The sequence below is a fragment of the Kogia breviceps genome, chromosome 18 (genome assembly GCF_026419965.1).
Source record: "Kogia breviceps isolate mKogBre1 chromosome 18, mKogBre1 haplotype 1, whole genome shotgun sequence".
NCBI lineage: Eukaryota > Metazoa > Chordata > Mammalia > Artiodactyla > Physeteridae > Kogia > Kogia breviceps.
This window is the reverse complement of record NC_081327.1, coordinates 23661869-23683870: the sequence shown is the minus strand read 5'-3', so window position 1 is coordinate 23683870 and position 22002 is coordinate 23661869. Positions and strand designations below refer to the sequence as shown.

Genomic DNA, 22002 nt, shown 5'->3' with positions numbered 1-22002 from the left:
TGTCTCAACTGGACATTAAAAGCCAGACTGTCCCTCCTTGGGCTGTCTGGGAAAGTGGACAGGGCAGTTAGTACAAAGGAAGCAGAAAGGCTAGAGCTGTCTGAAGCCAAGAGAAACTGTTGTCATTTGGCCTTTTGGGCACCACCCTCTTCCCCCTAACCCCAATCAGATGCACAATGACCAAATGTAGCTACTTCTTTGAGGGTTTCAATCAAGAGCATCAAAGGTAGATTTGACCTTGGGTGAACCCCAAAGCACAGGGGAAAGACCTGTATTTCAAGGCCCTGTTTTGGCTGAACCATCTTAGATCTCACAGCATCTTGTCCACCTCTAAGAAGGTCTTCCTGTCCCTAGATGGGCTGATCCTATGGGGAGAGCTTGGTCTCATTCCAAAATGAAAGAAAACTCCTCTTAGCAACTCTTTGATTTCAGGCATGATATGGAAATGAAGGGAACTCAAATTAGAAAAACAGAAGTGCTTTGGGCAAAATGTAGGATGCTATCATTAAATGCGCCTATATTTTTATCGTACAGATAAAGCTGGTGTAAACTCCTCAGGCCAGGTAGTGTGGCCTGGAGGCCGGAGACTGCACGGTAGGCTACATCTCCTGGGCTAGATGAGGATGATGAGGTGGGCTTGTAATGTTACAGCAGAGGGAAGCCATCTCTGAGGTCACATTTCCCCTCTCCACCAAATCTTGGCTGCAGTGACTTTGTCAATTTCATACTCCCAAGTCTCCATGATGAGATTTCTTAGTACAGCAGCTCATGTAGGAAGCAATAGCAAAGGAAGGCTCGATATGCTTCACAGTGGCAACCAAAGGTCTCTTTTATACTCATGAGACCCATGGGCACTAAATCAGTGCTTCTCAAGTGGGGACCATTTTGCCCCCTAGCCAGCACTGGGCAATGTCTGGAAACACTTTTGCTTGTCACACCTTGGGGAGGAGGTGCTCCTGACATCTAGTGGGTAGAAGCCAGGGAGGCTGCTAAATATCCTACAATGCACAGGTCAGTCCCCACCCCACCCCACCCCACCCCCCAACAAAGAATTATATGGCCCTCGATGTCAGTGGTGCCAAGGTTGAGAACCCCTGGACCAAATGAGCCTGGGACACTGCTGAATGGGAATCTGGCATGGCTCTCTTCTCTTTCTTCCAAGGCAGAATCTCATTGTAGATTGCTTTAATATCTCTGCAGTTCTTGGAGTGTTGTGATGAAGTCATCTTGTTGGAAGATGGAGAGATCTGTGAAAAGGGAACAGTTATGGAGGAGAGAGGACTCTACGCAAAACTAATTCACAACCTCTGAGGGTTGCAATTCAAGGTAAAACTCTTTGGCCTTGGGTGCAAAAGATTGGGTGCCTTCCCTCATGATTTCTGGCCTGGAGAAGTTCTGTCATTTCATTTTCAGAGGAATTTCATTTTGTCTCCAGGATCCTGAGCACATTTATGATGCAGCAGTGGTGGAAGCCCTTAAGGAGAGCCCTGCTGAGAGAGATGAAGACACTGGTACAATCAGAGTTCCAATCACGCCTCTCTTATCACCCATGGCTCACGAGTGGACACAGATCTCTCTTTATTTCTCACCCTAGTTTTGGCTCCAGGAGATGAGAAACATGATGGAAAAGAACCTGAAACAGAATCAGAGTTTGTAGACATGAAAGGTATTTACCTTTCATTCCCTCAGTTACATACTCTTAACTATTTGTTGGGCACCTACCCTTTGGGACAGAGAAGTGTAGACACACTGTATGTCCTTTGGGGCAGCTAGAATTATGTGGTTTACTATAGGGTGAGCCTTGGGGCTCAAGTGTCTGAGTCCAAATTCTGGCTCAACCACTTACTAGTTTTATGACTTTGAAGCAAGGTACTCGACACTATGAAACTTAGTTCCTTAATCCATAAAATGGGGGAAATAAGAGTACCAACTTCATAGGTTCTTGCAAAGATTATAGTAGAAACTGTGCATAGAATGCATAACACAGTGCCTGACATATAGTAACCGTCAGTAGTTGTTGTTATGATGATGATGATGATGATGATGATGATTAGTTGTAAAGATCAAAGCAATGCACAGAGATTAATTACATGCAAAAGCGCACACAGGAGATGTTTCCCAGTCTTTATGGGGAGAATTGAGAAAGAATTGTGCAGCCATGAAGAGATTGAGGTGGGATAAGGTTATTCATTCTTTCCACAAAAGCACTCAGCATTCTACTATGTGCCGGGCACTAAGCTAGGCTGGGGAGAGAAAGAAAATATGCCCCTGTCCTCGGAATCTTTTGGTCTGGTGGGAGCCACCAGCAAGAGGATAATCATGGGAAACTGTGATAAGAGTAATGGCGAGCTGGGGTGGGAGTGAGAAGTCAGGGAGGGCTTCACAGAGGAGGTGACCTTTGGACTGGTCCTTTAAGCATATGTAGGAGTTTGCCAGGGACACTCTGGTGACAAGGAGGGGAAAGCAGAGGACTTGGGCTCGAGGGCATCAGGCAGTTCCAGGAAGGCAGAGAGGAGAGATGTGGGAGATAAACTTGGTGAGCTGTCTCTCCTCCTTAGACTCTGTTGCCTTCCATCCCTTTATCCATTCAACATTTGTTGAGCACCTACTCTGTGCCCTGCCCCTCACTGGGCACTGAAAGGGCAGAGATCAAAATACCCCTAGCTCAAAGTGCCCACGCCAAGGTCCCTCAAAAATGTGTACCTGAAAAAAACCCTTCGTATATTTCATCAAATTTAAGATGCCATCCATTTTGAGAGCACCAACATTTTATGTAGCACTCAGAAAAGTCTCTGCCAATTAGATGATATGGCATACTACCGAATGGGACACATCCTGATTTCAGAGATGCTAAAATGCGGGAAAAAAATGTGAGTCTTCTTATCGATGAAAGTTGGCACCATTAGTGGTGCTTGTGACAAATGCGTGCCCATTTGGAAAAACAATATATTTTTATCGCTCTGGAGGCGGCCAAGGCTGAAGTGTGTGGGGGGGCTATAGTCTCTTCCATGCTTTCCCAGGAAAGCTCCAGGCTGCTCAGGGTTTGGGGTCCTGTGGGGAGAGTAAATCCTGCCCCTCTTCTCCTCCTCATGTCCCTTCTCTGGAGAGGAAAGGGAAAGTGTGAAATTAAATGCTCTGTGAGCTATAGGAAGGGAAGGGTTGCCGGTGACAGCCCACTGGGCTGGCATGAGGGCATTTTCCAAGGGCAGCGAAGGTAAGCAGAGCATCAGCAGCACAGCAAGGGGATCTGACAGCTCCTTTTACGCTCTAGGGTGCCATTCGTTAGGCTCTGCTGACCCATCGAGGTGACCCCCTCAGGCTGCAGCCCCAGAGGGAGACACAATGAGTGAAATGCAGGCTGAACATTTCAAAGAAGCGCGAGGGTTCCCAGGCAGAGAGGATAATGGCAGCTCTATTCACGGAGGCGCCTTTGAGATGGGACAGTTTTCCTTGCCAGGGCAGGATGCAGAGAGCCCTGCGAAGGGGGGGCGGGGCTTGTCTGGCTCTATTTATCTCTGTTTACAAGAGCCAGGTATAACTACAGCATGCTGCTTTGGAGCGGATATTTTCATGCTCCTCTGTGTAGGAGAGAGAAGAGACATGCATTCAATCCTGGCTGCTGGGAGCTCTTAGGCAGCCTCCCTGCACGTCTGAAAGCTGTTTCAATGAGAGCTTGATGGTCATTTGCCCTCACCCTTTGGAAAATGGAGAGGACTTGAGACAGCCATGTGGAGGGAATCAGGAATCCACCTGGGAGGATGCCCCAGGTTTCTTCTCATGGTGCGAGCTCCATGGTAGATGCCTTCTTGTTGGCCCTGTAGTAGATGGTGTGGGTGCCCATAGCACTTCTGTGCGCACAGCCCAACACCCAGCTGCCATGCCTGCATCCCTTTGCCTGGGGCTCTCTTGTAGCTGCCAGCTGCAAGTCAAGGTAGAAGTGCTGGGGAATTAGCCCCTGGGGAGAGCCCTCACCCAATGGCCAACGGGAGTTGGTGTAGAAACATCCTAGACCCTGCTGATCACAAGAAAGACCTCTGCGTTGTAGTTCTGCCTCAGCCTGAGATTTCTCTATGCTGGGTGAAGCCCCCATCGCCCATGGGTGCTGCTGCCTTGATGAGACACCTTTTATTGTTGCCTTCCTTTCCCTGTACGCTTTAGCTCTGGAGTAAACTGCATGCATTCACATCCTCTTCTTAGGATCTGCTTCTGCAGAACTAGATCAAGACAACCCCTGCCTCCCCAGGGCTGAGCACATAGTAGGTGCTTAATAAATATATTTCTCAAAACACTGAAAACCACCTGCCTCGCAGGGCTGCAATGAGGACCAAATAAAACAAAATGAGCAAAAGGATGTTGGAAATTTCAAAGCATAGGGCTAGTGGAAGAAAGGATGGCAGTTGGCCCTAGTGGTGGCCGGGAGTGGGTGGGAGGGGGCCTGCCCCGCCGGGGGTCGCCGCAGGACTTGTGTTTGTCCCCACCGTTGCTCTGCACCAGCTCATCCAGACTGAGTCCCCGCGGGGAGGAACCGTGACCTGGAAAACTTACCACACGTACATTAAGGCTTCTAGAGGTTCGGTAGAAAACAACGGGTTTCTTGATTTAATTTGCATTACAAAATTCTTTCTTAAACTGTTGGGTTCATATTTGACGGTTTCTTTAACAATTACTCTCTTTATGCTAGGGTCATTTATCAGTGCTTTTATTCTTTTCCCCCTAAAAATCTAAAGTCTGATAAAACGGCCTTTTAAATGAAATCATCCTCTATCTCCATTAAAGCTGCCAGACTCTATTTATTGAAACCGAGTGCACAGCAGCATGACCCGGCTATGGTTCTCGTGTAACCTCGCTCTCGAATCTCTGAGAACAGCAGCCACCCGCTCGTTGCCTGCCTTCAGTGCAAGAGTCATCTCCATGAGCAAAACATACCTTATAGTTTCATTCCTTGTCTCCCCTCAGCAAGACTGGGTTTTTATTTGTTTGTTTTAAAATACTGAGTCACTTCTATTAAAGTGAATAGTGGTAGTTTTGTCTTTTTTTTTTTTTTTTTTTTTTAATATGTTGACAATTTGGACCCATGTTACCATTGTGGGTCCAGGGACCTAACACTCAGACTTGTCACATCAGCCGAGAAAGTGGTTCCCCGGGGTAGAGGTCATTTCCCTACAGGCTTTGAGTTTCCCACCAGGGTTGGACCCGAGGAAGAGGAGCCCACCACAGCCCCCTGGCCTCTGTAACCCTTGGCCCTCTACCCTCCCCTGCAGGATACTTCCTCTGTCTCTTCGTGGTGTCTCTCTTCCTCCTGATGATCGGCAGCTCCGCCTTCAGCAACTTGTGGCTGGGTGTCAGGTTAAACAAGGTTAAACAAGAACTCACAAAGGTGAGTTCCCTTTTGGCTTTGGGAAATGCTGAGTCAGTTGCTGATGGAGAGTCCGAACGCCATACAAAGAGCCTTCCACAGCCCTCTCCACAAGGCTGAGGTCAGCTGCTTCCACTACACAACTCAACTCCTGAAATCCCCTTTGACTTTTCAAATCAAGCAGGGCATCCAGATTTGTATGTGCCACCTTCAAATTTTAAAGGATTGGCTAAAAAGCTTGTGCCAGGCAAATGCAGCATGGCTGGAGTCGTGCACATGCAGGATAGGGTCAGTTCTGCAGCCTCTGTTGTAAGGCACCTCTGAGGAGTGTCTGGGAAGGACTGGGGAAGCCTAAAACGGATTTCTGTCTTCTTGCCTCTGAAGAGAAACTGGCATCTCGTCATGGACACTGTCTGGTGTCAGAGAGTTCCACCTGGCTCTGCTCCCCTACAGGAATGGGACATGCAAAAGTCAGACTGGGCCCCTGGATGTGCTGTAGGGACATTGGGGGGGCCTCTCTCTGCCTCCCAAGCTCTCATCTAGGTCCGGCCCCTCCTGGGAAGGACGGATAAATCTGCTCTCCCTCAAGCTTGCTGGAAACTCTCCCAGCTTTCGGCCTATGGTTTCAAAGCTTTCCTGGAGCCCCGGGAAATGCTGTGAGGTTGCCGGCCCATCCTCCAAGATTACATTTTGGTACAGTTCTGTTGCTATGACAACCAAAGTGAGGAGGCCCTGGGAAGACATGGGCAGGGGAGAGGATACGATTGCCCTCCTGGAGTTTGGCATAGCTCCCTGAGACCAGTCCCGAGGGGAGAAGCCAAGGGGTGGCCGTCTCTGTGCAAAAAGAGAGCCACCTCTGGCATGTCCCCCAGATCCCTGCTTGCTCATGAGGAGCCCTTTCCTTGGAGAACCCAAGGGGTGAGTCAGAGTGGAGCCTCTCCCTATACGTGGTGCTTCCCATTCTAATTGGGCAGCAGCAATGATGGCTGACCCACGCATTGGTGCCACCACCAGACACTGTGGGCATAGCCCACAGCGCAGCAAACCCTCCTCCTCAAGCTGGTCCCTTGGTCAATGAGCTCCCCGGGGATGCTTTTGCTTTTATGGATGTCCATCAGCCACCACGTCTGGTTTACATTTCCGCTATTGCTGTAATCAGCAAAATGGCATTTAGAAGGAAGATGCTTGTTTGCTCCCCAAAGGCAGTCTTGACTTTTAGCACATGGCTCAGAGCAAAGCAAAACTGCCAGTTTTTTAGGAGGACGAGATGGCCTCCCTCCAGAAATGCAGGCAAAAACACGTGTTCTCCTCGTGCAGGATGGAGCCAAGTGTGGTCTCCTTGAATCCTCCCAGAGTCCTTGGTTCATCAGGCTCCCTCCTCCCCACCGCCGACTCCAGGGCAGTGGACCAGCGCCCTCCTACGTGCACCCTGAGAAAAGGAAAGGCAGAGGGCCCTGGGAGGGCTGGCCCATCATACAGAGAAGCTCCTGAGTCTCCCTGAAGGCCTGGTGGTTTCTGCTATCAGGTCTCTGATTCCCTGGCCTGTCTGGGCTGCCTGAGTGTTGCTCAACCAGCCTATGGAATCCACATCTTGTTGCTTCTGTGATTTTCCTGGCCCAGCATCACCTCCGGTCTCCTGAGGTGCACTTGGTTTCTGAGATGACTGCCCTATACAAGTCTGGTTTGTCTGCTTTGCTTTTCTCACTGACTGTGCTGAGCCTCGTCAGCCAGCGGCCCTTGGGGGCCCAGCGGTCCAGCAGGAGGACCCATGCAAAGCTCAGGAGTCCTCACAGGGAACTGACTTGATTTTACCACCTGACTCTTTCTTTTTTTTTTGGCGATACACGGCCTCTCCCTACTGTGGCCTCTCCCGTTGCGGAGCACAGGCTCCGGATGTGCAGGCCCAGTGGCCATGGCTCACGGGCCCAGCCTCTCCACGTCATGTGGGATCTTCCCAGACTGGGGCACGAACCCGTGGTGTCCCCTGCATCGGCAGGCGGACTCTCAACCACTGCGCCACCAGGGAAGACCTACCTGACTCATTCTTAACAATTATGCACCCCTTTTTAGTTTCTTCTCCCTGGAAAGATTCTCTGAAAAATTCCCATTCTTTTGACAGTTGATTAATTCTTGGTGCCTCTTGTTTTCCTCCCAAGATGACGCGTGGGCCTCACAGCAACATGAGCACGTGCGAGGTGGGCCCAGTGCCAGCAGACACCGGGCCGACCCGTGGGCGTACGCAGGGAGCATGGTGTCCGTGCTGGTGTTTGGTATCACCCAAGGCTTCGCTTTCACCAGGACCACACTGATGGCTTCCTCCTCACTGCACGACCGAGTGCTTGACAAGGTACAGGCTCCCCATCTCCCCCCGCCGCCAGGGGCTGCATGTGCATCGGTACCTCAGTCAGCGGGGTATATCGATCACCTGCGATGTTCCAGACACTGTGCTCAGCTCTGGGGTGGACACTGCTCACGGAGCTTACAGTCGAGTCTGGCAAGAGTCTCCCAGTATCTAATTATCAACTGCAAAGGCAAACTTCAGGGAGCTGTGGGTGTGTCATGGGCCCAGGAAGGGCTGGGAGTGACGGTGTGAGTGGTCAGGAAGGTCTCCCTGGGACACTGCCCCGGAGCAGACGTGTGCGGGTCCAGAGGGCATCTTCTGCTCCAAAGAGCTCTGAGGACATCAGGCCCCCTCTTCATTCCGCTGCTGCCGTGGAGGGCCCTGGCCGGAGCGCACAGGTGTGGCCTCCCCCCGCACCCCACACACAGGGGAACTTGACCTTTCATTGCCCTGGGCAAAAAATCCCGTCCTCCTCCAAGTAGGCTAAATCCCTCCACGGTGGTGGCAAGAAAGGGCCGCATTCTCGCTTTCCCAGGACGGCCTGGCACATCGTGTTGGCCCCCAGAAAAAACCTCAGGCCTGCCTCGCGATCCTGGCCCCAGGTAGCGCCGGACGGGGCAGGGGTGGGGGTCACCAAACAGGCACCTAGCCCCTGACCCTCCATCGTCGCCCACAGATCCTGGAGAGCCCGATGAGCTTCTTTGACAGGACTCCCTCCGGCAGGCTAATGAACTGTTTTTCCGAGGACACGGACGAGCTGGATGTGAGGCTGCCGTTTCATGCCGAGAACTTTCTGCAGCAGTTTTTTATGGTGCTGTTTATTCTCGTGATATTGGCTGCTGTGTTTCCTGCTGTCCTTTTAGTTCTGGCCGGCCTGGCTGTAGGCTTCTTCATTCTTTTACCGTAGGTCGATGCATGACTTAAAAAGGAGCACACGAAACCAATGCATATTTGGTTAACCCTATGCAGTGAGCCGGTAGCATCCGGTGGCACTGAGCCCTTGCTGTCTTCTCTGAATGGTGGAGCACGTTGACGTTTGGTGATGTGCTAAGTGCTCGGCATACATCTGGCATTTGAGCCTCAGAGCAATGCTGAGGGGTGGATATGGCTGGGAGATTAAGTCACTGGTCCCAGGCCAGGAAATGAGTGAGCGTGGTTGCTGTCTACCTGCTGTTATGTTCTTAACCACTGGGCTTCGCCATTCCTGCTGCTGGAGGATAGAGGAGACCAGTCTCTCCGAGCTTTGAGAAATAGCCCCACCTGACCACTGACGTGGTGAGAGAAAGGCCTTGGCTGCTTGGCACTGAGGGGCCCGTGCCCACCTTCACACCCACCCTGGGGGAAGCAGGAGGGCAGCATCGGTCCCAGCTTTCCAGGAAACCCAGCTCCTCAGGCCTTCTCTCGCCCTGGGCGAGCTGGAGTTCTCAGCAGGCAGCCTGGTGGTATCGCGTGAGGGCTAAGGATTGGAAATCAGATGAAATTTGCATCAGAGTTCCAGCTCTGCTGCAAAACTAGCTGGAGGACCTTGGAGAAGTCAGAGGAACGCTGCAGACCTCAGTCTCCTTATCTCTAAAACGGTAATCATTAATCATGGAAACATGAGTCTCGCCTGTTCTGGAAGGGTTCTCAAGAGGATCAATAAGTGTCTTGTAAATTAGAAATGGGACACAATATTATACAGACTTTGAGTTTCTATAAAACTCAACGAAATATTTATTATGTTCCTAAATGTGCCCAGCCCTGGTCTGGACACGGAGGGTCTTAAAGAGGGTGCCCCAGATTGCAAGGATTCAGCCCACAGATCGTGGACCCACGTCCACCTGTAAGCAGGAACATCACACTCAGAGCTGAGTTTTAGAAATATTGCTGTGGCCATTGCACAATGTGGAGGGTGGATGAAGCTACAGAAAGATTGAGACAAGGCTATAGGATTGGAGACTCTTGCAATGTAGAATCTGAGTGAGAAGGGAGACATAGGCAGCAGCAGTCAGGACAGAAAAGAGGTGGATTCGGGAGCCATGTTGGAGATAGTCCGCTGGGGTTGGGGGAGGGGAGAGGCCAAGGATGAGTCCAAGACAGGGAGTGCTCTGAAGACAGATATGAGTGATACAGGAGGAGACGCAGTTGGGGGTGATCAAGATTACCGGTTTGACTTTGGATGTTTCAAGGTTGTGGATCAAGTCCACAGATGATGCCACAGACAGTGGGGAATGTGCGTGTAGCTATGCATGAGCAGAGAGGCCGACTCCACATCCTTGGCTGAAGCTGGCGTCGCCATGGGAACTAGCACATGTGCCCTGGGAGTTGGGGGAGCCGGGTTCTCGCTTCAGTCTCCCGCTGCCTCCTTCGTGACTCTGAGAAAGGACACACGGGGCTCAGTGTCCAGCCTCAAGAGTTTAGTGCAGTGACCAAATACAAGTAATTTCTGCAAGTCCTTTACAAACCATAACATGTCCTGGGTGCCACTTCTTAAAATGGATTCCTTGGGCTGGTGTTTGTTTTTTGTAATCTGTGTGTTTGTCTGACGATTGTTCCTGTCCGTTCTCCCCTCTGCGCTGTTGACTTACTTAGCAAAAGGTTTTCCTCTGCCCTGCACCCCTACTTCTTGCTACAAGACAGGCCAGATCAGGCTGATCCAGACTGAGTTACCCAATGTTTCCAACTAACTCACTTGAGCTCTGAATGAAGGTTTCCCTTCCTCTCCCCTGGGTGAGTGTCAGCTGAGTCTGGAGGCCACATCAGATTCGCTGTCATGGGCCAGCTGCCAACGTGTGTGCCCAGGGCAGCGGTCTCTCACTCACCGGGGCCCTGGGGGGAGTTACATCCCATGGAGCATTTGGTTTTAAAATCAGCTCCTGAGGTGACAATGTTCAAATGTTGCTCAAAATTACCTTTGAAAATGTCTTTAGAAGATCACATATTGGCAGTTGACACACCAGATCCAGATTTTCCTCCACAATTGGAACAGATCCCTTTTTCTTTGGTTGGGTACCCAGAAGTGGTTGGCTTGTATTTAGGGGCTGCACTGTGTGAAAAACTCTAGTCTTTAAAGACTAGAGTCACAGCTGGTGCAGCGAGACACTCACGCTGCAAGAAGCCTTCAGAACTGAGAGCACAGGAAGGAGTGGCTCAAATTTCTGAGACCCCACCCTCAGGGGCCCCCACGAGGAGAATGGTGGGCCAGCCCCTCCTCCCCGGTTAGATGGCACCGTCCGTCTTAAATTTGTCTTGAGTGCCCAGTTGGATTTGTGTGAGCTGAGGGGAGCACTGGGAGACCCCATTTGGGGCCCTCTGGGCCACTCTTGGTTTGCCCGCAGCATTTTTCACAGAGGAGCCCAGGAGCTCAAGAAGTTTCGACAGCGTCAGCCAGTCCCCCTGGTTCTCCCACGTAGCCTCGTCCATGCAGGGCCTGGGACCCATCCACGCCTATGACAAGAGGGACGACTGCGTCAGCAAGTAAGTCCTGGGCAGGGCCTGCCCCAGGGCTTCCGCTCCCTGTCAGCCCCAGCGGGAGGCCCAGAAATGCTGCTCTGGCTCTGAGGAGGGAAGTCTGGGTGGTGCGGGCTGACTGTGGACGGAGAGCCGGTAGAACGGAGGAGGAGCTCCTCACACACTAGGCCTTTCTCCCCAGTGTCTGAGGCCCCCAAAGGCTCGAGCTCATCCAATGACAACCTCAGTACAGGGTTTTACATGTTTTATTTTTGTCTCCCTAAAAGTAAAATGTGTTCAGTTCAGGAAAATAGGAGAAAACAGAAAAAAAGAAAAATCACCCATGGGCCCCCAACCCAAATCCTATTAATATTTTTGTGTATTTTCTTCCAGTCTTTTCTTTTTTTTCTATTTCTGAAGTATTTATAATTATTTTTGTCTTGTTTTATTTTTAAATTGCATTTTTCTTGTTATTACATATTCCTTGTAAAAGTCATTTTTAAAGACCACATTACATCTCACTTCGTAGATGGACCAGTTTTCTTCTTTTTAAAATGTCAGGACTAGATTAATAAATTTCTCTGGAGTCCTCCAGCTCCAAACTTCTAAAACACCGTATAATCACATATAATCAGTGTGTATCAATCACAGTAGGCTCACTGTGGTAACAAACAACTACAAATTTTAGGGGCTTAACACAATACATATTTATTCTTCCTCAAGCCACACCTGAATGAGGGTCCATGGGGCAGGGGTAGGGGATTTTGCTCCACACTCAGGTACACAGTCTCTTTCCATCTGGGGCTTTTCCATCCTTACGGCCTTGGGGACCTTTCCAGGATCCTCTGGTCTAACTGGAAGATAAGAGGACAGATGTGGGTGGAGGACCCCAATGAAGGCATTCATCATTTCTGCTCACTCATTGGCCAGGTGTCAGTCACATGGGTGCACCTAACTGCAAAGGAGGCTGGGAAATGTAGTCCAGCTGTGGCCATAGGAGGAAAAGAAAATGGAGTTTGGTGAATCTATAGCGTCTCTGCCACATAGATAGTCTTTTTCCACCCCCATCCTTTCCCTCCTTAAAATCCTAACACACACTTCAAAGTTTGTGTCTCTCTCTCCCCACCACCCATGATCTCACTGTGGACCTGGCACCCCGGCCTGTCTTTAGTTCAGTCAGCATCTAGCCCTGTTACTCGCGTGACCATCTGTCAAGAGTCCTGCATCACACATCTACCCTTCCAGTGTCCTGGTCATGGGCCATTCATCAACTCACAACAAACTGAACAGATTCAATCCTTGTCTTCCTGCAGATTCACCCCCAAGGTTTCCAAAACAATCCTATAGGAGAGCTGAGCCCTACGCCATTGATGGGCTCTCCCCTCTTTTAATCCTTTCTTTCCTTTCATGGACTCTCCAGAGGGCTTGGGCTTCTGACTTGTACTGCTTCTGTGAACAGAAAAAAATGCTACAGCACTGAAAAAAGGTTCAAGGTCAAATTCCAATTTGATCCCCGCCAGTGATTCTGTTTCTGCACAACCTAACCAACCACACACGTAAGACCGCAGATGACTCCTAAGTCACTAAGCTGTCAGTTGAATTTGTAGGCTTTATAGAGACATGGTAGAAAGACCAAAGTGTTTGGAAGAATATTTTAACTAACCTCTGGGAAAAATTAGTTGGAGTGGAAACAGAGAGGAGGGTGGTACAGGGCCCAGCCTGGGTAGTCAGAGGGGCTTCCAGGCAGAATCCTTTGAGGAGGTTTAGAACAGGATGGAGCAACAATGCCCAAGGACGTCATGACTGTACCAATGGAGGAATCTCAACTCTTTAAGGGTTTAAGCATGGAAAGTTTTAATTTTTTTTCTAATAATTTCTACCAGTTGTTCTGATGAAGCCCCTTTCCCAGTAAGTCAGGGGAACCTTCAGTGGCCATTGTGATTACTGTCCCTTCTGGTCAATGGTTAGCTCAGTCCAGTTAAAACTTCAATCTTGAAGGTACTCAGGTCACAGCCCCCCACCCTCCATCTGTTCGGAGGCTTGGAGTGGGCATGCTGTGCTGCTCTATGTGTCGGGCAAGGGGTCAGGGTCACTGATGGGAAGCACCCAGTCTTTTCTTTTAAACACTCTCTCCCTTTTCTCCCAGCCTGGTTCTCTGAGCCTGGTGCAGGGGGATGGAGGTGGGGAAGGACACATCCTCAGGTGACCGCCCTGTCCGGGTCATTCTCCTTTCTGCTGCTGATTTCTTCTGGTCCAGCTCCCCGTGTAGATGAGGTGTGGCAGGGGAGAGCCCCCAACAGGACCCAGGTCCCCAGCCGCTCTGCTGGGCGCTGCCGATGGGCAGGCTCTGGCAGGTCCCCCCATGAGCTCCTCCTGGCAGCCTCACACTGTTTTCCTTTTATGTGGGGCCTCTTGCCTCATGCTGATTAGTGTGGCATCAAGACTGCAGCCTCACATGCCATCTGCCCTCTGCACCCCAACTCTAGGAACTGCAGGAATGGGCAGGACCCACCTTCCATACGTCTGGGGACTGAGCAACTCCGGGGCTGGGTCTTGCCTTCATCCCTCGGCTGTGTCATCTCTCTGTCGCTCTACCCTGTGCTCCTTCTCCTCTTTGGCTCAGGGGACACGCAGCAGGAGTACAAGATGTCAGCCTTCTTTTTCTTCCTCCACCTTTATAAACAATTGCCTTGACTCTTCTTTCCCTGAACTGGGGAGAAGAACCAATCCAGCACCCTCTTTTCCTTCCTCTGCCATCACAAACATTGAGATCTCCTCACCTCCCACCCTGTATAGGTCAAAGGGGTCAATGGTCATTTCCACAGGGCCTTTGGGGGGTGGCTGCCTCCAAGACAGCGGTCCTTTGGAGGTAGAGTGTGAGGTTCTCAGCCCCTTTTGTTCTCAGCTGTGGGTTCCAGTTGCCAGTTCTGGGAAAGACAGAAAGAGCCCACTCAGCACCATATGCTACTGCCGTGTAGGATTTCTCAAAATACGTGCAAATCAAAGATGCCCGTGGCAGCAGATTCTAAAGAGTATGAATATATGCTCATCTTTGTAAGAGATTCCTATATAAGAATGCATTGGCCCTGGAGTAAAAATTCCTCTCGCCCTATTTCTCCAGTAGCCCTCACACTAAGTCTATGGAAGCACAAGCTGAACTCCTGTTTTGTCTGATTTCTTAATTTTAGGTCTAAGATGCTAAATGATGAAAACTGCAGCCATCTCTTATACTTTAACTGTGCTCTCAGGTGGTTTGCTCAAAGGATGGATGTCCTCATGAACATCGTCACCTTCATTGTGGCCTTGTTGGTGACCCTGAGTTTCTCCTCAATCAGTGCTTCATCCAAAGGCTTGTCGTTGTCTTACATCATCCAGGCAACACCTAGTGTAAGGCTGGGCTTGGCCTGGAGGCTCTGGCATAGAGTGTATCAGGGAAGATGGACATAACAGAAAACCCAACTCAACGGGTTTAAATAATAAAGAGAGCTCAGTGGTTCACATCATTAAAAGGTCTGGTGGCTGTATGGGCTTCAGGCACAGTTGGATCATGGCCCCTGGGTTTGTCCTCCTCCTGTGATGACTTTCTTCATTGTTGTGCAATGTTGACTGGCAGCCTCTGGGGGCTCTAGCAGGAAGCAAGCAGGAGAAAAGCATTTCCTGGCCCAGCCACTGAACAAAAGCCCTGTGTTTTACTTTTACTGGATTAATTGAGGCATCCCCGAACTAATTTGTAGCTCGATGGGATTCGGATGACTGGCTTAGGCCAAAGGATGGAGTCATACCCCGTGCTGCTCTCATGTCACACACTGCTGCCCCACAATGGGGAGAGGGAAAGGAATGCTGGGGGGCAACCATGATGTCCATGACAAATAATCACCAACTTCTCTTTTTGGTTGCTTTGGTGTTTTTCTTTTGAAAAATAAGAATAACAGGGAAATAATAATAATAGGGAATAGTAATGATAATAGGGAAACACATGTCATTTTAGGCACTGTTGTAAGTCCTTTACATAAATTAACTCATTCATCCCCACAATAACGCATGAGGTAGGGATGCCATAATCCCGGTTTTACAGGTGAGGAGACTGAGGTCCAGAAAGACTTGTCAGGATCGCACACCGGCATGTGTGAGAGCCAGGATTTGAACCCACGTCATCTGGGTCTGATACCAATCTGAGTCTGCGTCTGCTCCTTGTTACATACCTCACACTTCTATCTTTGGAAGCTATTCCGATGCGGCCCTTATCCTCGGTGCTCTGACATTCCAGGACAGTGAGTCTGAGAGGGGGTCTGTTTCCACTTATTCTGTTCAAGGCTGGGAACAGAATAAAGTCAAATCTCTCTTCAAGTGGAAAAATTTCTCCTTTTCCTCCTTTATTCCTTTTTCTCCTCTTGATAATTTCCTTGTCTCCTTTGCCTTTGTGTTCGTTTTCTGTGACTCATATTGGTTGAATATTGGATTTCTTGCATCAGTCCTCTATGTTTCCTTTCTTCCATCTCAAAGTTTCCATGTTCTTGTTTTTTTATCTTTATTCTAGGAATTTTCCTTTGCTTTGTCATTCGGCCATTTTCTTGAATTTGAAGTTTGGTGATCATATGTTTGTATACTTAATTTCCACAAACTCTTTCTTAGTCTCTGAGTTTTTAAGCAAATCATTTTAAAATGGGTGCAACGTATTTTTAATCTCTCTGAGAATATTAATTAGAACTCCTCACCTTTCTTAAACTCTCCTTCCTTCTTTGACTGATACCTGTTTTTTCCAGGATCAGGTTTTTTGTTTGTTTGTTTGTTCATCTGGTTCTTGCTCTTTTATGCCATTGGTTTTGTTCATATGTCCCTTGATCCATTTGTGGTTAAGACTGAGAAACTTGGTTGGATTTTCACGGTTTCATCTGCCTTTGTGTATGCCTTGGTAGGTCTCTCCTGATGGGAGGTTTTATAACTATGCATAGGTGGGTTGGACTTTTCCACAGTCTGGCTTCACTTCAGGAAAGCAGCCAGAGAGCTGGCCTTCAGACACCCAAAGGCTAAATTTAAAGAGATTTTATCTAGGATACTATTCTGGGAGCCCCATTTATCCCCAAGTCATTTATTCACTTTTTTTAGGGAAGTGTGTGTGTGTGTGTGTGTGTGTTTTGGCCTAGGGATAAATTGTCCAGCTACCTCTGGTTGAGAGGAAGATGAGGAGGGGGAAGAAATGGGCCCAACAGGAGTAGCTGCCTATACACCACCTCAGTCTGTCTCTTTGTGGACCCCTTCTCTTACCTGGAGCCTCTCTGACTTCTGCTGGACAGAAGGTTCTGGAAGCCCCTGCAGCACACTCTGCCTCCATCCTATCAAAAGGCTTTCATCCTCTTTCCATCTTCCAGAAATGTGTAACTCTCTCCTTCAATGATATCTCTTCCCAAGCCCCTTGCTGTTAATGGTCTATTCTTTTTTGCAATCTCTGTATTATCATTTTAATAATATTTTGGAAAGGAAGAGGAACAAATATATGCTCAGGACTCTATGTTAAGTGAGGGAAGTGAATTTTCCTTGTGTAGGCATTTTCCCTCATTGATGGATGATTTTATTTGTTGTTACGTAGTAAAATATTAAACAGATGATGTTGAATAGATTCCCTTACTTGGTCCAAGTGAAACCACTTTCCTCAACTGAGGTTATGCTCTTGGGATATATCACCAGCTTTCTATGAGATTGTTTTCAAACATTCCTGTGAGGCTGGAGAATTGGCACACCTCAAGATCTAGGGGGTGTTTCCCCTCCAGCTGGCTTTGGAGCTTTATTGAGCGTTAGCCCCCCTTTGGAGCATACAGAAAATCCAGCTGACAGAGCTTCCCTTGAGAACAGAGGAGACTCCCTAGTGGATGAGAAATCGGTGTGAAGTCCCACAGAGCAGAAAGTGAGTGCAAAGTAACATCACATATCATCACAGAGGAGGGTGAGCACTTCCTGGGGCCAGCACTGTGCTGATAAGGGAATTCTAACCCCATGGAGGGCTGCCTGGGTCCCTGAGGAGCTGATACCCTTGAACTTAACAAAATATTTTTATTCCCTTCTCAAGAGTAGAGCTCATTCATTCACTCACCAGACGTGTCCACTGAGCACCTGCCGGCAGCTGGAACCATGCCAGCTGCTGTGGGTTCAGCAGTGAACAAGCTGGACAGGTCTCTGCACTCATGGAGCTTACATGCTAGTGGGATATAAAGGGATATAAAGTGGGATGGAATAAATAAGTGCGCAAGTAAATAAATAAGGAGACTTCAGAAACTGTTGAACTGTTATAAAGATAATGCAGCAGAGTAATTGACTGTCAGTGGGGAAGCAGCGTTAGACCCGATATAGTCAGGGAAGGCCTCTGCCGGGAGATGACTTGCAAGCTGACACCTGAATTTGATAAAGAAGGAGCCAGGGAAGTGCTTCAGTCTGAGGGCGCCAGGGAAGGCTGAGGACAGGCAGGAGACTGGTGCCTTGGGGGAACTCAGAAGCTCCTGTGGCCTGAGCAGGGTGGTGGAGAATACGGTATGAGGGGTTGGCGGGGCTCAGTCAGCCGTGGGCAGGGGTGTCACCTGTCTTCTAAGAAAGGCTTGCTCGCCTGCAGCACTGTGGACATGTGGGCCGGATAATCCTTTCTGACAGGGGCTGTTCTGTGTGTTGCAGGATGTCAGCAGTCTTCCTGATCTCTAACCAGGGGATGCCAGTAGAATCTCCTGCCTCCAAGGTCGTGACAACCTAAAATGTCTCTAGACATTGTCAAATGTCCCGGGGACGGGGTGCCTAATCACCCTGGCTGAGAGCCAGTGCCCTAAGAGAAATGGAAAGCCAGTGGCATGTGTAAAGCTGGGAGGCAGCAAGGGAGGCCCACTGAGATGAGCTCTCGGAGGGTCTGGACCCACACTGCTCTCACCTCATGTGCCTGCTCAGGCCACACTGCCTCCTTCCTGTTAAGGCCACTTGCTGCTACCCAGAGTTTGCCTGGCAGACTTCTTATCATGAATGCTTCAGCACACACCGTCTTCTTAATCACCCCAACTAAGGTAACCCCCCAGCCCAGCCCTAGCCCCTCTTTCACATCTTACCATATAACTGACATTCTTAGGGTTCCTTGAAATTGCCTGTGTCTCATCCCGCCGGCCCACTAGAATGCAAGCCCTGGGGCTGCAGGGGTCTTGTCTATCGCGTTCACCCCTGGGAAACCAGCCCCGACTGTGCCGGCACCCAGTCACTACTCACCTAGTGAGGAAGACCTGGTCCTTCCTCCAGCCCACTAGCCCACCCTGCGACCGAGGCAGGTGCTGTTGGTGGCCCCCTTTCCAGGGCAGGCCAGCTGGCCTCCCACTGCTGCGGGAAGGTGCTCAGTTCAAGGCTGAGGCAGGTCGCACCTGTGGTATGGGGAGTCCTCCCAGCGCCACAGCAATGCCTGCAGGGAGTTAGTGGAGATGGAACAGTATCCTCGGGACAAGTCAGGTGTGTTCCGTGAGGACTCCCAGGACTCCCAGGGGCGTCAAGCTTCAGTTGCTTCCAGTGAAGCCAATCCACACTCTCCTCCTCTGTGCCTCAGTTCTCCCAGCTCCTAGTGGGACTTTTTGGGTCCACCTCCTGGAGGTGTTTCCTAGAGCTGCTGTAACAAATTCTAAACTAGTGGCTTAAAACCAGAGAAATGTATTCTCTTGCGGTCCTGGAAGTTGGAAGTCTAGAATCAAGGTGTCTGCAGGGCCATGTTCCCTTGGAAGGCTCTAGGGGAGAATCTGTTCCTTGTCCCTCCCGGCATCTGGTGGCTGTTGGCTTCCTGGGCTTGTAGCTGCATCCCTCCAATCTCTGTCCCGCCTTCATGTCTCCTCCTCCTCTGTCTCTTATATGGACACTCGTTGGGTTTAGGGTCCACCCAGGTAACCCAGCTTGATCTCAAGGTCCTTCATTACACCTGCAAAAACCCTCTTCCTAATGAGGTAACATTCAAGGGTCCCAGGGATTTGGATGTGGAATATCTTTGTGGGGGACCTCCACTCAACCTGCTTGCCCTCAAACCTCAGGGTTGGCTTCTGGGGGATCCTGGCCTAAGGTGGGTGACCTTAGCAGGCCACCGTCTAAGCCTAGAGTTTCTCATGTCCGAAGCAAGCAGATGGGCTTGATGGTTTTCTTCCACTTCTGATATCTGTGGTGATTGGGTTTCAGGTGCTTCCAGGATGCAGGTGGGGTAATCGGGGAGGGCACAGAGGTGCAGGACCCTACCAGGTGGCCGCAAGTGCTGGGTTTCCAGCAGTGCGGAGGCCCTGGGAGAATTCCTGCTCACAGCAGTTCCCGCACTGCTCCAACCAAGAAGCTTGTGCCTGAGTGGTGCTGTGGTGGGATGATTCTGACCATCTGGAGTGCCAGGGAGAATATAATTACCGTTTGTTTCTAAATACAAAGGAAGTGTTTAAAGACAAAACACCCCAACAGGAGTGTCTTTACATCTGGGCACTTGGCTGGGAATGCAGGCCTGCTTTTTTTTTTTTTTTTTTTTTGCAGTTCGCGGGCCTCTCACTGTTGTGGCCTCTCCCGTTGCGGAGCACAGGCTCCGGACGCGCAGGCCTAGCGGCCATGGCTCACGGGCTTAGTTGCTCCGCGGCATGTGGGATCTTCCTGGACCAGGGCACGAACCCGTGTCCCCTGCATCGGCAGGCGGACTCTCAACCACTGCACCACTAGGGAAGCCCAGGCCTGCTTTTGGTGTGGTCCTGAGTAAGATGGGAGGGGTGACTCACAAGCCAGCCCTGAAGGCAGAGAGGGCTCTGACTGTGGCTGCTTGTCGCCCCCTCCACAACTGAATGAGCTGTTCCAAGTGTACGTGCGGACAGGGACGGAGACCCAGGCCAAGTTCACCTCCGTGGAGCTGCTCAGGGAGTACATTTTGGTTAAGAAATCAGTGCAAGAGGAGGAGCCAGTTAACTCTGGCAGAATTTAGGTATTTGATCTTTTTCATGTGAAAGGGATCTCTTTAAAAACTGAAATCAGACCACAACCCCTTTTCTTAACACCCATATTGACAATATAGTCTAAAGTCTTTGATGATGAGGGGGAACTTGATTTTAAAAAATTTCCTCGTAAGCTGTGACAAAGTGAGAGAGTGGCATGGACTTATACACACTACCAAATGTAAATTAGGTAGCTAGTGGGAAGCTGCTGCATAGCACAGGGACATCACCTCTGTGCTTTGTGACCACCTAGAGGGGTGGGATAGGGAGGGTGGGAGAGAGGGTGACGCAAGAGGGAAGAGATATAGGAACATATGTGTAACTGATTCACTTTGTTGTAAAGGAGAAACTAACACACTATTGTAAAACAGTTATACTCCAATAAAGATGTTAAAAAAATAACTTCCTCAAGGGCAGTTTCTGTACACAGAAGAGAGAATTCAGTGGCTTACTTTAGTTTCTAAAAATTAATATTTACTTGACTAAAATTGTAAATTGAAAAAACCAGTCTTCCTCTTCTTTAAAAGGTTTTATGTTCCCCTTACAAATCCTGCTATTCTTTTAAAAGCAGTCTTGCCAATTCAAGCAATCACTTTTAAGGGCCTTTGAACAGCATTTGGCCCCTTTTACAAACTTAATTAAATGCTTTAAAACATTTTAAACTGCATTTTAAAATTTAATGCATTCCATTTCCTTTTTAAGTACCTCGATAATATGATTTAACAAACAAACCTTCCTGAGGTTATATAAATCTAATAAATTAAACTTATAAATATGGTGAGCTTTAAGTTCTCATGACAATCCCAATGCTGTATATAAACAGTAAGTTTTTAAACTTAAAACCATGTTAAAATAAGTTATTCAATTTTACATTTTAAATTAGAATCACAAGCCTGAATGTTATTAACATTATGAATACTTAAAGCACCAAATATGCAGATTCCATAAACTAAAAATACTACTATTACAATTTTGCTTCTCTTAAATATTATTATTACAAATTCTAAATCTTCTAGGGATTAAAAATACTCACTGCCTAGGAATACAATTACTTTCTCAGCTAATTGTGGTTGCCTTTCGACCAGCGATGTGGGCTGGTCAGCCACCTTAATGGGGAACACGGGAGCTCTATTTCTCCTGGTTAACGGGGACTTTATAAGTCAGAGGAGGGCTTAGTCTTATAATGCAGTCAAGTTGCTCTCCTTAATTAGAGGAGATTTGCATTTCGTGGGCTCTTATAAAACTTTAATTCCTTTTCCATGTAACTCTGAACTTGACACCCGGTGCTACTGTCATCTTTCTGCTTCTAGCACCACAGTGACTCTTGCAGATAACGAAATTGTATCTGATCAAATTCTGCAAATCTCAAGGCTTGGTCTGGATTTGTCACACAGCTTCAAGGTCACACTGCTGACACGTGCCCAGGCTCAGAAGGCCCAGTATGAGTTGCCCCTTATAGTCATCCAGTCTATTCACTAAGCTCTAGCCACACGACTTTTCTTTCTGTTCCTCAAAGTGCCCACACTCATTCTGGCCTCAGGGCTTTTGCAGTAGCTGTCTACTCTGCCTGGAATGAATCTTCCTGTAGCTGACATCTTCTCAGCATTCCAGGTCTCAGCTTGAATGTCACATCCTCACAGATGCCTTTCTCCACACTTAAGTAACTTTTACTCCTCCTACCCCTTCCACCCCACACAGTGTGTGTTCTATTACAATACCCTGTTTTCTTGTCTTCATTTCTCATCTCTTTTCTTGTTTATTATCTGACTTCCTCACTGCAATGTGAGTTTCTGTAGTGCAGTGTCCTTATTGGTCTAGGTCACCAGCATGAATACCAGTACCTAGAATTGTGTGAATGAATGAATGAAATGAATGGAAAAGCAAATGACTATTAACCCATCATTTGTTATTCTGCTTTT

At 48.9% G+C, this 22002-nt stretch overlaps 1 pseudogene; it reads left to right on the top strand.

The window, feature by feature from the left end:
- Positions 1-509: 509 nt before the first annotated feature.
- LOC136792984 (ATP-binding cassette sub-family C member 12-like) lies at positions 510-17813 on the top strand (annotated as a pseudogene).
- Positions 17814-22002: the final 4189 nt, after the last annotated feature.